Source organism: Bos mutus, chromosome 3 (assembly GCF_027580195.1).
Source record: "Bos mutus isolate GX-2022 chromosome 3, NWIPB_WYAK_1.1, whole genome shotgun sequence".
NCBI classification, from domain to species: Eukaryota; Metazoa; Chordata; class Mammalia; order Artiodactyla; family Bovidae; genus Bos; species Bos mutus.
This window is the reverse complement of record NC_091619.1, coordinates 797262-806534: the sequence shown is the minus strand read 5'-3', so window position 1 is coordinate 806534 and position 9273 is coordinate 797262.

The window sequence follows — 9273 nt, the reverse complement described above, 5'->3', positions numbered from 1 at the left end:
AGTTGTTAATATCAGAGCCTCCAAGATTGGATAAAACTTTTCAGATCTGAACCCCCATTGTTTGCTGAATAACCCGAAGGCAGGCAGCAGGGAGGCTTTGTACAGTTTTCCATACAAATGAGGCAAAAACAACTACCCTTTGTTACCAGCTGCAAGCTGCAACAAAAACATCTCCATTATCTCCCTTGGATCTACAAGTCACATCAGGCCCTAAGGGGGTGAAAATGTATTGAATTTCTTTGGGTAGAAATTTCTCCCAAGATTTCCCTATTAGCCAGTTGCTTTGCTTAATTGCAGAAACATGTAAATCTTGTTGCTAATTTCTGTTATCTAATAGAGAAGACAGTGTTCACTGTAGGCTTATTCTCACCAAACCACACTGACTTTCAGATCAAGAACAATTTTTTTCTTATGAATCAGCAAGGGTCAGAACTCAAAATTAAGATGTGATTGGTTATGAAGATAAAAAAGAAAGTTTAAATACTTTCACATCTGAGTTGTGGCATGAAAGCTTAATCTATCCTTCACATATGTCTGATATTGAAATGTAAAGTACCCAATATCAGACCATTCGTGTTTTCAAAACAAACATTCATTGGCATAAACCAGAGTTTTCGTTGTGAATGGGAGTCACATTATGACCAGCATGCCCTTTGTACCCTGTCCTTTTCTCCCCTGTGACCCGGATAGTGTTTTGGTCACCAGTATTTTGGTCACCTGATGCAAATAGCCAACTCATTGGAAAAGCCCCCAATGCTGGGTAGGATTGAGGGCAGAAGGAGAAGAGGGCATCAGAGGATGAGATGGCTGGATGGCATCACCAATGCAATGGACATGAACTTGGGCAAGCTCCAGGAGATGGTGAGGGACAGCGAGGCCTGGCATGCTGCAGTCCATGGAGTTGCAAAGAGTTGGACATAACTGAGTGACTGAACAGCAACAACCTGGACAGTAGTCATCTCTGCCACAAACTTTTTTCTCCTAATGCCCAATTTTACAGTACTCATCTCTTCTTATTTCCAAAGTGAACCTCTCTTCACAAAGCATTATTGAGTTGTTAAAGTTCAGTTTATTAGGTTTCTTCTTTTTCAGAAATTAATTTTATTATTTTTAGTAACTTACCCTTTATTGAATCTTTTTGCTTTTCACCATTAAAAGAAATCTGTAGGACGTTGTCTAAAATTTCCAATCATTTTTAGGTATCAATAAGTAGTCATCAACTCAAATAAAGAAAAGAAGAAATGAAAGAAAATGATGGGGAATTCCCTGGAAGTCCAGGGAATACAGAGTCTTAGCCATTGTACCACCAGCGAAGTCCCTGTGTCATTTTGTTTCTGAGTTGTATCACATTTATTGATTTGTGTAATGCTGTGCTATCTTGCACCCCAAGAATAACTTCCACTTGATTGTGGTTTATGATCCTCTAATATGCTGTTGAATTCTGTTTGCTAGTATATATTGTTGAGGATTTTTGCATCTATGTTTTTCTGGGTTAAGTGTGTACTTGTGTACTCAGTCATGTCTGGGATATTGGCTGGTAATTTTCTTTACTTTTAGTTTCCTTATCTGTCTTTAGTCCAAGGGTAAAGTGAAGTCACTCAGTTGTGTCAGACTCTTTGTGACCCCATGGACTGTAGCCTACCCGGCTCCTCTGTCCATGGGATTTTCCAGCAAGAGTACTGGAGTGAGTTACCTTTTCCTTCTCTAGGGGATCTTCCATGCTGGTATTATAAAATGAATTTGAAAGGGTTCCTTCCTCTTTGATCTTTTGGAAGAGTTTGGGGAGGATTGGTATTAATTCATCCTTAAATGTTTGGAAGCATTTTCCTATAAATCCATCTGGTCCTCAATTTTTCTACTTGTGGAGTTTTGATTACTGAGTCAATCTTTTCCACTGTTGAATTTTTAAAGTTTTCTGTTTCTTCAAGATTCAGTCTTTATACCTTGTGTGTTTCAAGAATTTATCCATTTCTTCTGGGTTTCCTAATCCATGCATGCATACTAAGTCTCTTCAGTCGTGTCCAACTCTGTGCAATCCTATGGACTGCAGCCTGCCAGGCTCCTCTGTCCATGGGATTCGCCAGGCAAGAATCCTGGCATGGGTTCCCAGGCCTTACTCTGGGGGATCTTCCTAACCCAGGGACCGAACCCACTTCTCTCACGTCTACCTGCACTGGCCGGCAGGTTCTTTACCACTAGCTCCAATCCATTGTCATGCTATTGTTCACAGTAGTTTCTTATGATCCTTAGTATTTCTGTGATATTAATTGTAATGTCTTCTCTTTCATTTGTGTTTTTATTTATTTGAATCCTCTCTTTTCCTAGTCTAGCTAAAGTTTTGTCAAGTTTTGTTAACCTTTTTATAAAGCTAGCTCTTAGTTTCATTGATCTTTTCTATTACCTCGCTAATCTCTATTTCATTGATTTTTTTTTTTTCATGATCTTTGTTATTCACTTCCTTCTACTAACTTTGGGCTTAATTTGTTCTTTTTCCAGTTTTTTAAGTCCTAATATATGTTCTATCCTGGAGAACAATCTATATGCACTTGAGAAGAAAATATTTTTTTTTTCCTCTTTTAGGTTTGGTTTATTTGGTCTAATGTGTAGCTTCATTCAATATTTCCATATTGTTTTTCTTTATTGATGATTATCTGTGGTTGAAAGTGGGGTATTGAAGTTTATTATTATTATTAATTATCATTGGCTGTGCTGTGCTGCATGGGGGATCTTAGTTCAAACCTGTGCCCCCTGCAGTGGAAGTGCAGAATGCTAACCACTGGACTCCTGGGGAATTCCTATTATTGTTTTGCTGTCTAATCCTCCCTTTGTATCTGTTGATATTTACACTATGTATTTAGGTGCTCTGATGTTGGCTGCATAGATATTTACAATTTCTATATACTTAAAAAATTTATTGTTTTATTGAAGCATCGTAATGAGGCAGCATAGTGCAGTGACATCCAGTAACCCCTGGGAAACTTCCCAATCTGGAGCTGGTTCATCAGACAGCTCCTCTTGCTCTCTTCTCATGGGTCATATCAGTTCAGTTCAGTTGCTCAGTCGTGTCCGACTCTTTGCAACCCCATGAATCACAGCACATCAGGCCTCCCTGTCCATCACCAACTCCAGAAGTTCACTCAAACTCACATCCATCGAGTCTGTGATGCCATCCAGCCATCTCATCCTCTGTCGTCCCCTTCTCCTCCTGCCCCCAATCCCTCCCAGCATCAGGGTCTTTTCCAATGAGTCACATACTGACCTTTTATTCCTACATTACCAGAATAGGGGCTTTTTAAACATGGGAATATCTTTCAGAAGGACTAGGTTTAGGATCAGGGATGTCCAGCCAACTTTGGAGCACAGAAAAACTAATGAAGGCACTAAGAAATGAGCTGGCTTGTCTGAGGAATCACTGTATAAGCTACTTGCTTTGCTGTCATTTTTGATTTCCCATTTTAAAAAGGAACATGAAAGTGGATTAAGCAAGATTTAACTAGTTAAATATTTATTCAATAAAAGGCAGAAATGAAAATTGATCATTCTAGCAAAAACAGTATAAATACTCTTTAACAGAACTACCCAAAAGGGTCAAAGTAACTTGTTTAAGGTCATATGGCTATTAAGTGACTGAGTTGGAATTGTAACAAGGTTAGCTTCCCTCCAAAGCACAAGCATTTAGCCTTCACAATGTAATGCCTGTTTGTAAGTAGAGCTGTAGGAAAGTCCAGACAAGCAGGTTTAGGTACCCTGGGCAGACAGCACACCAAGGCCATAAGGGCAGCCAGGGCCAGTCTTCTACCAGCAGGACATGGACAGCCAGGAAGGATGCACACAGGAGAGTCAAGTTTACTGGGTTTCCTCCCTGTGCACTCTGCTCTTTTGGCTGCCATCACCCATTCTCCTCTCTCTTGGATTTCTCACTTCAGGTACCTGGGGAGTGAGAGGCCATTAAGACTTTGTCATGTCCTGAGGGAGGCCACAGCTCAGGTGCCCTGCCTGTCCCTTAGCATGCACAAGGGCTCTCAGCCTGACAGAGGCAATGCTGATATTTTAAGAAAGCCTTAGGATCTTTTTCCTGACCATTTTTAGAATGTTTTTGCAATTTTGAGACTTGGTGACAAGAAAATAATAATAATTATCTATGCTATGCTAAGTCACTTCAGTCGTGTCTGACTCTGTGCGACCTCATAGACAGCAGCCCACCAGGCTCCCCCATCCCTGGGATTCTCCAGGCAAGAACACTGGAGTGGGCTGCCATTTCCTTCTCCAATGCATGAAAGTGAAAAATGAAAGTGAAGTCGCTCAGTCATGTCTGACTCTTAGCGACCCCATGGATCGCAGCCTAACAGGCTCCTCCGTCCATGGGATTTTCCAAGCAAGAGTACTGGAGTGGGGTGCCATTGCCTTCTCCGAATAATCATCTAACCATAAGTAGTGGAATCTATTAAGATACCACATGAAAAAACACCTGCAATTATAGGTCCTCTGAAACAACTTACTTTGTCTTCAGATTTTTCTCATGATGAGTTGAAAATAAATGCTTTTAGGAAGTATCCATATGTAAGTCTTTTTATCTCTTCAGGATACGTAAAATAATTTTCTTCTAAATACCTGAAGACTGTGCTAAAGTTCCCTGAATCCCAAGTCCTGGATCTTCCTTATTCTGAGCTCCTCTTCATCCTGGTCACTATGGGGAAGGGAGGCAGGTAAACAAATGAGAGCAACAGAAGGAATCAATGGTGTCATTATATTTACAGGTGTTTACAGATGAACACAGAAAAGAGCAGCCAATCCTACCAGGATCCTGTTTTCTAGATCCCCGCCGCCCCCCCCCCCAAAAAATATATGACCTGCCTTACTATAGAAAGGCAGCTTGAAAGAGCCCCAGTCATTCAGACAACCATCTCAGAATGTCAGTCTTCACCTTTTCTCACCCAGGAAGCAGACCACAGTGGCTCTCACTTGTGGGTTCAGTCCCACCCAGCTCTAAAGGTAATTCTGTGTAAGATCAGATCAGATCAGATCAGTTGCTCAGTCATGTCCGACTCTTTGAGACGCCATGAATCGCAGCACGCCAGGCCTCCCTGTCCATCACCAACTCCCAGAGTTCACTCAGACTCATGTCCATAGAGTCAGTGATGCCATCCAGCCATCTCATCTTCTGCCGTCCCCTTCTCCTCTTGCCCCCAATCCCTCCCAGCATCAGAGTCTTTTTCAATGAGTCAACTCTTTGCATGAGGTGGCCAAAGTACTGGAGTTTCAGCTTTAGCATCATTCCTTCCAAAGAAATCCCAGGGCTGATCTGATCTCCTTTAGAATGGACTGGTTGGATCTCCTTGCAGTCCAAAGGACTCTCAAGAGTCTTCTCCAACACCACAGTTCAAAAGCATCAGTTCTTTGGCACTCAGCCTTCTTCACAGTCCAACTCTCACATCCATACATGATAGGTGCATGTTAAAAACCTTGTCCCAGCAAAAGTGACGGGAATGAGTCTTTCTGGAAAAATAGCCTATCCCATTATTATGGTTGTGGGTGCCTGGTTGACTTAGTAGCCTATTAGCTGTTCAGATTGTCTTTTCATAATACAAACCCCAGATAGACAGAATACTTATTTCCTGCCAGGCTTTTCTCTTAGAGACCCTAAAGCCCCTGTCTCCCAGCCCATGTAAGACAGCGTGGACATGATGGACAAGAGATGATGTTTCTTATGATTCTAAAGGCTCACTGGTCTTCTTTGGTTGCCACTATAATCATTTATTCATTCAGAGTCAACAAGCATTTATTGCATGTCAAACATTGGGAATTCCTGGGCAACAGCTCAGGTGATTTCCTGTTCTCATAGAGACCACTAATAATTGACAGACTCAGTTATATTTCAGAGGGATTTCACCTTGATGCTGCTGCTGCTAAGTCGCTTCAGTAGTGTCCGACTCAGCCCACCAGGCTCCCCCGTCCCTGGGATTCTCCAGGCAAGAACACTGGAGTGGGTTGCCATTTCCTTCTCCAGTGCATAAAAGTGAAAAGTGAAAGTGAAGTCACTCAGTCGTGTCTGACTCTTAGCGACCCCATGGACTGCGGCCCACCAGGGTCCTCGGTCCATGGGATTTTCCAGGCAAGAGTACTGGAGTGGGGTGCCATTGCCTTCTCCACACCTTGATGCTAAACCAGCTGAACTTGGAGCTTATCCTTCACTAGAGTACTCAGAGAGAGTCTTCTGTACTCTTATGTTGTTATATACTGATGTTCTCCAGATAATTATCTACTTCCACATAGGCTTACCACTCCCTGCATCCCACTCCATCTCCCTCACCTGGGTAGACCTCACATTGATAATCCATTCTCAATTCGCTAAACTCCTCAGCTTCTGAAACTTCTACTTTCACTCTCTTTCAGTCTCCTGACTTGAAACTTGTCATTGTCCGGAACTATTTCTCCTCTAAAACCATAAATACCACTCTCCAAATCTCTGAAAACTTTCCATGCCTTGAACTTTCTAACATTTTCCTTTCCCCAGCCCTCCTTAGTGAGATCCTCTCTCCTACCACTTATTTTTGTTTTCACTTTTTATCAGCCCATTTCCTGATATCTAAGTCTTGCGGGCCACTTGAGTTGCTTCCTCATTTCAAACTCCCTGACTGTGTCAGACTCCCAACATACTTTTCTTATACAACTCCAACTCTGAATCAGGCAGGCTGATAATCTCTCACGGACCCTCTGATGGCTGCTTGAAAGGACCTTGCAGCAGGGCATATTGATGCTGCTTAACAAATGCAAGCTTTCAGTCCAATACTTGTCTTTACCAGGGCCCCCTTTCCTCTCAGGTGATTACATTAGACCCTTACCAACTTTCAGAAGCTTCCTGTCCAACCAACCTCTCTGGCTCCTGCTAAGCAACTCATCCTCCATTTCACCCCCAAAACACTAGCAGATGTAGTGTCTAGATTCTACCTACTATTGCTGATATTTATCTTTATTTTCACCTCTGTCACATTTTTTCCTTTCAGAAGTCTGAAAATCATCTTAAATGATCATTTACTCCTCAAAGAGCAAAGTCTTCTTGTAGATTTTATAATTAACTCTCTCTCATATCCATCCCCTCCCCTGGACTCCCCTTACCATCCTGTTGGTTTAGACTCTCTTCTGTACTTTCTGGACTGGTGCAGTGGTTTCTTCATGAATCTTCCTGGCTCCAGACATTCCCCATCCCAATTCCTCCTCCACATTGCAGTCAGAATGAATGTTCCAAAATGCATGCTGCTGTGTTGTGCTAAGTCACTTCAGGAGTGTCCAACTCTTTGGGACTCAGTGGACTGTAGCCTGCCAGGTTCCTTTGCCCATGGGGTTTTCCAGGTAAGAGTACTGGAGTGGGTTGCCACTCCCTCCTTCAAGGGATCTTCCTAACCCAGGGACTGAACCTACATCTCTTATGTCTCTTGCATTGGCAGGTGAGTTCTTTACCACTAGCACAACCTGGGAAGCCCTCTAAAATGCATATTGTCCTTCATTTTCTGTGTGTGTGTGTAGCATAGTGCTCTTTCTGGCCAAGGCCAAAAAAGCTTCCTTTTTCTTTCCTCATGTTCTTGACTCTGTTAATAAAATGTTAGAGTCTGGAGAAAACTTTCATCTTTATTTTTCTCTCCTTTTCTTTCGCTTAATTTTCTGTGTGAGTTGGGGAGAAATATATCTCGGTCTTGAAGCTTGAGCTCTCGGGTGGATTTGTCTGCCCTCAGGATATATGAAGTCTTTTCTCCTTCATGTGTGATCAGTAGGGCAGGTGTGACTCCTGAAGGATAAAGATAAATGCATAGGGTCTTGGATCCCAGTTGCAACCTAATGTAGATTCCTCAACAGTAAAGCTAATATTCTGAGCCTTTTCTGAATTCTATGTCTGTTACTGCATCATTTCAGAATCTGCAGAAGGTAGAATGTAAGTAATAAGCATTTACAAAGCTATTTATAACTTTTCATCATCCGGATCCTACTAATACTTTTATATCATCTAGTGTTTTTAAAATTGAACATCAGTGTCTCCTGACATCTGACCACCACAGTCTGTGATTCAGTCATTCCATAGTAGTTCTTATTGCTTAAACAGGTAATGCTGTTTCATTTGTACAAAAAAGTCTTTTCTCATTCTGATTCTCCATTCTATTTATTCTTTAATTCCTGTTCAACTGTCATCATTTCTGTGAAGTCTATTATTAGCCCCAAGGAAAGGTGATCATTTCTTTAATTGTGTTCCCAAAGTTTCTTATACTTTCCTTTCTTATAGCTGTGTTTACATGCTATTACAATTAGTTCAGTTCAGTTCAGTTCAGTTGCTCAGTTGTGTCTGACCCTCTGGGCCCCGTGGATTGCAGTGCACCAGGTTTCCCTGTCCAACACCCAGAGCTTGCTCAAACTCATGTCCATCGAGTCAGTGAAGACATCCAACCATCTCATCCTCTGTCATCCTCTTCTCCTGCCTTCAGTCTTTCCCAGCATCAGGGTCTTTCCAGTAAGTCAGTTCTTCACATCAGGTGGCCAAAGTATTGGAGTTTCAGCTTCAGCATCAGTCCTTCCAATGAATATTCAGGACTGATTTCCTTTAGGATGCACCGGTTTGATCTTGAAGTCCAAGGACTCTCTAGAGTCTTCTCTAGCACCACAGTTTTAAAGCATGAATTCTTTGGGACTCAGCCTTCTTTATGGTCCAACTCTCACATCTGTACATGTCTACTGGAAAAGCCATAGCTTTGACTATAAGAACCTTTGTTGGCAAAGTGATGTCTCTGTTCTTCAATATGCAGTCTAGGTTTGTCACAGCTTTTCTTCCAAGGAGCAGTTCAGTTCAGTTCACCCGCTAAGTCATGTCTGACTCTTTGCAACCCCATGAGCTGCAGCATACCAGGCCTCCCTGTACATCACCAATTCCAGGAGCCCACCCAAACTCATGTCCATTGAGTCGGTGGTGTCATCCAACCATCTCATCCTGTTCTCCTCCTGCCCTCAATCTTTTCCAGCATCAAGGTCTTTTCAAATGAGCCAGTTCTTCGCATCAGGTGGCCAAAATATTGGAGTTTCAGCTTCAACATCAGACCTTCAAATGAACACCCAGGACTGATCTCCTTTAGGATGGACTGGTTGGATCTCCTAACAGTCCAAGGGACTCTCAAGAGTCTTCTCCAACACCACAGTTCAAAAGCAATAATTCTTCAGTGCTCAGCTTTCTTTATAGTCCAACTCTCACATCCATACATGACTACTGGAAAAACCATAGCCTTGACCAGACAG